Source organism: Chionomys nivalis, chromosome X, assembly GCF_950005125.1.
Source record: "Chionomys nivalis chromosome X, mChiNiv1.1, whole genome shotgun sequence".
NCBI lineage: Eukaryota > Metazoa > Chordata > Mammalia > Rodentia > Cricetidae > Chionomys > Chionomys nivalis.
The window spans coordinates 111,832,924-111,841,226 of record NC_080112.1 but is presented as its reverse complement, the minus strand read 5'-3'; the positions used below and the strand labels follow the sequence as shown (position 1 = coordinate 111,841,226).

General features: G+C 41.0%; 1 pseudogene; it reads right to left on the bottom strand.

The window, feature by feature from the left end:
• Nucleotides 1–257: 257 nt before the first annotated feature.
• On the bottom strand, nucleotides 258–1,209 carry LOC130867212 (olfactory receptor 10T2-like; annotated as a pseudogene).
• Nucleotides 1,210–8,303: the final 7,094 nt, after the last annotated feature.

The window sequence follows — 8,303 nt, the reverse complement described above, 5'->3', positions numbered from 1 at the left end:
GTTCATGGCCTCTTTTTAAAATGAATTGTTGTTACATACATGAATATTTCTAAATATGTAAATCCAATTTGCTCAGTTGATGTACTTGTATGTATGTTTTCATGGCTGACTGCTGGCTTTGTAGTAAAATAAATAAGAAACTAAAACTTATCAGGCAATTGGGCACTTCCATTTCTTTGGGCACTGTTATTATTTTTATTGGAAGTACTCCACTTTTCATCATTTATTTAACAAAATCATTTCAGCTTTTCAAATGTTCAAGCTCTTTTATTTAACATTTGAAGAAAGCCCTTAATTACATGATCCAGTATTTTTCTCAGAGCTGTCTTCATGTCTTTGTTCTTTAAACTGTAAATGATGGGGTTGAGCAGAGGTGTCAGAACAGTGTATGTCACTGCAATCAGTGTGTCATTTCTGAAGGTGTCACGATTCTTGGGCCTCAGATAGACAAAGCAAGCAAATCCGTAATGTATGAACACCACAGTGAAGTGGGAGGAGCAAGTTGATAAGGTCTTATACCTTTCTTTGGCAGAGGGCATCTTTACAACTATGGACACAATGAAGACATAAGAAATCATGATCAAAATAAAGCTGCCCACCAACACAAACACAGTTAATGCAAGGAGAATCATTTTCTAAAGAAAAGTACAGTTACAGGCAAGGGCAATCACAGGTGCAATGTCACAAAAAAAAGTGCTGAGTGATGGAGTTACAAAAAGACAAGTTGAATATTATGATGACAATGTACAGAGAAACTGAGAAACCAACCACCCCAGAGGCCATGATAAGCTGGAAGCAGATCTTTCTAGTCATAAAGATGGGATAATGCAGGGGCTTATAGATAGCAGTGTAATGATCATAGGACATAGCAGACATGATGAAACAGTTGTTGGCTGCCAATCCAAAGAAGAAAAACATCTGTGTGGCACACTCATGGAGAGAAATGTCCTTGTTCTCTGGTAACAAATCCACCAACAACCAGATTAAGATCACCATAGTGGTGCAGGTTTCTGAAAATGAAAGAGCAAAGAGGAAAAAGTACATAGGGGTATGAAGGTTGTGGTTGAGCTTGATGGTCACCATAATGCATTTGCTAGGAGAATAGTCACATGGTAGAGTAGAATCACAACAAAGAGTAAACTCTGCAGTTCTGGGAAACTGGAAAAATCCCCACAGAAGGAACATTGTCACTGTGGTGTGATTGTCCATTCTCCTGGTGTTAGCTATTTTATCCCAGAGGTTAATAAGTACTTGTCAAGACTGAGATGAATGCCTAAGTGTTGATATCAGCTGGTCTTCAATCAAGAATTCCAGTTCAGTGGTAAAAGAAGGTTCTAGTGAGAGACCCTGTAGTCAATTAAATACCTGCGACTGCATCCAGTGTCAGAAACTAACATCACAAGAAGAGTGATTCTAAATTGAGAATTTGTAAATTATGTTTATTTGTAAACATTGTATAACCGTCCCTTCCACTCTCCCTCACTTGACCTTTTCTCCTTGTCAGTCAAAACTTTACAAGAGAAAACAGTACTTAAAGAGTGTTAATGTTCTTACTGAATACAAGAATAACATCTGTAAAGTGTGTTTGTATGATTTGTTTAATCCTCTTCACATGGGAAGTTGTAGTACTGTCTGTACAATAAAACGAGGTGTAGGAAAATTATCTGCAGATTTACAAACATTCTTTCAAAACCATCCTATGGATACTCCCTGGGCTCCCTGCAGGGGCTCTACACCGTGCATACTGCCTCTCTCTTCTTGTCCCACCCAGCTTGCATCCAGAACCCTTCTTCCTTCTGCCCCCTTTCCTCTTTGGGCACATAACACCATCCAGCTCAGTCTGTCTGGCGCTGGGGGCAAATCCTCAGGGCAAGTAGGCAGACGAGACTTCCTTTGTCTCTCCAGCCTGCCTGCATCAAGCAAGGTAAGGCCTTTGTTTACAAACTACCCAACCTGCATGGAGATCTGATCTAGGCACCAGGAGAGACAGCAGCGGGGTGAGTTTGTGACCTGACCAGCGGCAGCGGAAGCAGCCCTGGACAGGGAACTCTGAAGTTCCTCATCCCCCACCCTATACTCCCTTGCCTCCCTGCAGGGGCTCTACACCCTGCATACTGCCTCTCTCTTCTTGTCCCACCCAGCTTGCATCCAGAACCCTTCTTCCTTCTGCCCCCTTTCCTCTTTGGGCACATAAACACCATCCAGCTCAGTCTGTCTGGCGCTGGGGGCAAATCCTCAGGGCAAGTAGGCAGAGGAGACTTCCTTTGTCTCTCCAGCATGCCTGCATCAAGCAAGGTAAGGCCTTTGTTTACAAACTACCCAACCTGCAGGGAGATCTGATCTAGGCACCAGGAGAGACAGCAGCTGGGTGAGTTTGTGACCTGACCAGCGGCAGCGGAAGCAGCCCTGGACAGGGAACTCTGAAGTTCCTCATCCCCCACCCTATACTCCCTTGCCTCCCTGCAGGGGCTCTACACCCTGCATACTGCCTCTCTCTTCTTGTCCCACCCAGTTTGCATCCAGAACCCTTCTTCCTTCTGCCCCCTTTCCTCTTTGGGCACATAACACCATCCAGCTCAGTCTGTCTGGCGCTGGGGGCAAATCCTCAGGGCAAGTAGGCAGAGGAGACTTCCTTTGTCTCTCCAGCCTGCCTGCATCAAGCAAGGTAAGGCCTTTGTTTACAAACTACCCAACCTGCATGGAGATCTGATCTAGGCACCAGGAGAGACAGCAGCGGGGTGAGTTTGTGACCTGACTGGCGGCAGAAGCAGCCCTGGACAGGGAACTCTGAAGTTCCTCATCCCCCACCCTATACTCCCTGGGTTCCCTGCAGGGGCTCTACACCCTGCATACTGCCTCTCTCTTCTTGTCCCACCCAGCTTGCATCCAGAACCCTTCTTCCTTCTGCCCCCTTTCCTCTTTGGGCACATAACACCATCCAGCTCAATCTGTCTGGCGCTGGGGGCAAATCCTCAGGGCAAGTGGGCAGGCGAGACTTCCTTTGGTTCACTGGCCTGCCTCCACCAAACAAGGTAAGGCCTTTGTTTACGAACTACCCAACCTGCACGGAGATCTGATCTTGGCACCAGGAGAGCCATCAGTGGTAGAGCTAATCTGGGTACCAGGATTGCCGTCTTTGGGCACAGAGATCTGATATTGGTACCAGGAGAGACATCACTGGAGCACCAGGAGAGCTATCACTGCAGGGTGCCATCACTGGGAAAGTACATCAGTAGGCAAGGAGACCTGATCCGGTAAAAGAAGATCCATAGGGGAGCATTCGGAGAAAGAGATGGGCAGGCGCCAATGCAAGAATTCACCCAACAATCTGAAAAACTATATGAAACCACCAGAACCCAGCGACCTCACAACAGGAGGACATGAACACCTTAATCATGAAGAAGTAGATAAAATTGACTTTATGAAAGTGATTGACGCCCTTAAACAGCATGTAAAAAATGCCCTTATAGAAATGGATGAGAAGTATAACAGAAAGTTTGAAGAATTGAGTAAATCAGTGAATGATACCCTAGGAAACCAAGGAAAGACAATCAAACAAATAATGGAAACAGTTCAAGACTTAAAAACTGAAATGGAGGCAAAGAAGAAAACACAAACAGAAGGCCAGCTGGACAGGGAAAATCTAGGTAAACGAATAGAGACTACAGAAACAAGCATAACCAACAGAATACAAGAGATAGAAGAAAGAATCTCAGATTCTGAAGATACCATAGAGAAAATAAACACGCTGATCAAAGAAAACAGCAAGGCCAACAAATTCTCATCACAAAACATTCAGGAAATATGGGACACAATAAAAAGACCAAACCTAAGAATAATAGGAATAGAAGAAGGAGAAGAAGCGCAGCTCAACGGTCCAGAAAATATATTTAATAAAATTATAGAAGAAAACTTTCCCAACCTAAAGAAAGATATACCTATGAAGGTTCAAGAAGCATACAGAACACCGAATAGGCTGGATCAAAAAAAAACATCCTCTCGCCATATAATAATCAAAACACAAAGCATACAGAATAAAGAAAGAATACTAAGAGCAGCAAAGGAAAAAGGCCAAGTTACTTATAAAGGTAAACCTATCAGACTTACACCTGACTTCTCTATGGAAACCATGAAAGCCAGAAGGTCCTGGATAGATGTACTGCAGAAACTAAGAGACCATGGATGCAAGCCCAGACTACTATACCCAGCCAAGCTTTCGTTCACTATAAATGGAGAAAACAAAATTTTCCAGGATAAAAACAAATTTAAACAATACGTAGCCACAAATCCAGCCTTACAGAAAGTAATAGAAGGAAAATCACTAATCAAGGAGTCCAACAATGACCACAGTAACTCAGACATCTAGAAACCCTTTACCAGCACATCTCAAAGAAGGGAAACACACAAAATCTACTACTAAAAAAAAATGACCGGAGTTAACAACCACTGGTCATTAATATCACTTAATGTCAATGGACTCAACTCACCTATAAAAAGGCACAGACTAAGAGATTGGATACGAAAACAGGATCCAACATTCTGCTGTTTACAAGAAACACACCTCAACCACAAAGACAGGCACCTACTCAGAGTAAAGGGCTGGGATAAGGCTTATCAAGTAAATGGACCTAGGAAACAAGCAGGTGTGGCCATACTAATTTCTAACAAAGTTGACTTCAAACTTAAATCAATCAGAAGAGATGGAGAGGGACATTTTCTACTCATAACAGGAACAATTCATCAGGATGAAATCTCAATCCTGAATATCTATGCCCCTAATATAAAAGCACCCACGTACGTAAAAGAAACATTGTTAAAACTCAAGGCAGCCATCAAACTGCACACATTAATAGTAGGAGACTTTAATACTCCTCTCTCACCAATGGACAGGTCAATCAGACAGAAACCTAACAGAGAAATAAGAGAATTAATGGAGGTAATGAATCAAATGGACTTAACAGACATCTATAGAATATTCCACCCAAATAGGAAAGAATATACCTTCTTCTCTGCAGCTCATGGAACCTTCTCAAAAATCGACCACATACTCGGTAACAAAGCAAACATTCACAGTTACAAAAAAATATTAATAACCACCTGTATCTTATCAGATCACCATGGATTAAAGCTAGAATTCAGCAACAATGCTACACCCAGAAAGCCCACAAACTCATGGAAACTGAATAGTCAACTACTGAACCATACCTGGATTAAGGAAGAAATAAAGAAAGAAATTAAAGTCTTCCTTGAAGACAATGAAAATAAAGAAACAACATACTCAAACCTATGGGACACTATGAAAGCAGTCCTGAGAGGAAAGTTCATAGCACTAACTGCCCACTTAAAGAAAACAGAGAAAGCACACATTGGAGACTTAACAGCCCACCTGAAAGCTCTAGAAAAAAAAGAAGCAGACTCACCTAGAAGGGGTAGAAGACTGGAAATAATCAAACTGAGGGCTGAAATCAACAAAATAGAGACACAGAAAACAATTGAAAGAATCAATAAATCAAAAAGCTGGTTCCTGGAGAAAATCAACAAGATTGATAAACCCCTATCCAAACTAATCAAACGGCAGAGAGAGAATTTGCAAATTAATAAGATCAGAAACGAAAAGGGAGACATAACCACAGACACAGAGGAAATTCAGAGAATCATTAGATCTTACTACAAAAGCCTGTATGCCACAAAACTGGAAAATGTAAAAGAAATGGACACTTTTTTAGATAAATACCATATACCAAAGTTAAACCAGGACCAGGTGAACAACCTAAATAGACCTGTTAGTCGTGAAGAATTAGAAGCAGTTATCAAAAACCTCCCTTCCAAAAAAAGTCCAGGACCAGATGGTTTCAATGCGGAATTCTACCAGAACTTCCAAGAAGACCTAATACCTATACTCCTTAAGGTATTTCACAATATAGAAACAGAAGAGTCATTGCCAAATTCCTTTTATGAAGCTACAGTAACTCTGATACCAAAACCACACAAAGACCCAACCAAGAAAGAAAATTACAGGCCAATCTCACTCATGAACATCGATGCAAAAATCCTCAACAAAATTCTGGCAAACCGAATCCAAGAACACATTAGAAAAATTATCCATTATGATCAAGTAGGCTTCATACCAGAGATGCAGGGCTGGTTTAACATACGCAAGTCTATCAATGTAATCCATCATATAAATAAACTGAAAGAAAAAAACCATATGATCGTTTCATTAGACGCTGAAAAAGCATTTGACAAAATTCAACATCCCTTTATGATAAAAGTCTTGGAGAGATTAGGGATACAAGGGTCATACCTAAATTTAATTAAAGCTATATACAGCAAGCCGACAGCTAATATCAAATTAAATGGAGAGAAACTTAAAGCCATCCCACTAAAATCAGGAACACGCCAAGGCTGTCCACTCTCTCCATACCTCTTCAATATAGTTCTCGAAGTTTTAGCAATAGCAATAAGACAACATAAGGGGATAAAGGGGATTCAAATTGGAAAGGAAGAAGTTAAACTTGCATTATTTGCAGATGATATGATAGTGTACATGAGCGACCCCAAAAACTCCACCAAAGTACTCCTACAGCTGATAAACGCCTTTAGTAATGTGGCAGGATACAAGATCAACTCCAAAAAATCAGTCGCCCTCTTATACACAAAGGATATGGAAGCAGAGAGGGAAATAAGAGAATCATCACCTTTCACGATAGCCACAAAAAGCATAAACTATCTTGGGGTAACTCTAACCAAGGAAGTGAAAGATCTATTTGACAAGAACTTTAAGGCATTGAAGAAAGAAATTGAAGAGGATACCAGAAAATGGAAGGATCTCCCTTGCTCCTGGATTGGGAGGATCAACATAGTAAAAATGGCAATTCTACCAAGGGCAATCTATAGATTCAATGCAATCCCCATTAAAATCCCATCAAAATTCTTCACAGATCTTGAAAGGACAATAATCAACTTTATATGGAGAAACAAAAAACCCAGGATAGCCAAAACAATCTTATACAATAAAGGAACTTCTGGAGGCATTACCATCCCTGACTTCAAACTCTATTACAGAGCTACAGTAATGAAAACAGCGTGGTACTGGCATAAAAACAGAGCAGTCGACCAATGGAATCGTATAGAAGACCCGGATTTTAACCCACAAACCTATGAACAACTAATTTTCGATAAAGGAGCTAAAAGTATACAATGGAAGAAAGAAAGCATCTTCAACAAATGGTGCTGGCACAATTGGATGTCAACCTGTAGAAGAATGAAAATAGACCCATATCTATCGCCATGCACAAAACTCAAGTCCAAATGGATCAAAGACCTCAATATCAATCTGAACACACTGAACCTGATAGAAGAGAAAATGGGAAGTACCCTACAACATATGGGCACAGGAGATCGCTTCCTATGTATAACCCCAGCAGCACAGACATTAAGGGCAACATTGAATAAATGGGACCTCCTGAAACTTGAGAAGCTTCTGTAAAGCAAAGGACACTGTCATTAAGACAAAAAGGCAGCCTACTGACTGGGAGAAGATCTTCACCAACCCCGCTACAGACAAAGGTCTGATCTCCAAAATATATAAAGAACTCAAGAAACTAGACTTTAAAAGGATAATTAACCCAATTAAAAAATGGGGCACTGAACTGAACAGAGAATTCTCATCAGAAGAAGTTAAAATGGCCAAAAGATACTTAAGGTCATGCTCAACCTCCTTAGCGATCAGAGAAATGCAAATCAAAACAACTTTGAGATATCATTTTACACCTGTCAGAATGGCTAAAATCAAAAACACCAAGGATAGCCTTTGCTGGAGAGGTTGTGGAGAAAGGGGTACCCTCATCCATTGCTGGTGGGACTGCAAACTTGTGCAACCACTTTGGAAATCAGTGTGGCGGTTTCTCAGAAAAATTGGGATCAACCTACCCCTGGACCCAGCAATAGCACTCTTGGGAATATACCCAAGAGATGCCCTAGCATATGACAAAAGCATTTGTCCAACTATGTTCATAGCAGCATTATTTGTAATAGCCAGAACCTGGAAGCAACCTAGATGCCCTTCAATAGAAGAATGGATGAAGAAAGTGTGGAATATATATACATTAGAGTACTACTCTGCGGTAAAAAACAATGACTTCTCGAATTCTGCATGCAAATGGATGGAAATAGAAAATACGATCCTGAGTGAGGTAACCCAGACCCAAAAAGAAGATCATGGGATGTACTCACTCATAATTGGTTTCTAGCCATGGATAGGGGCCACTGAGTCTATAATTTGTGATCCTAAAGAAGCTAAA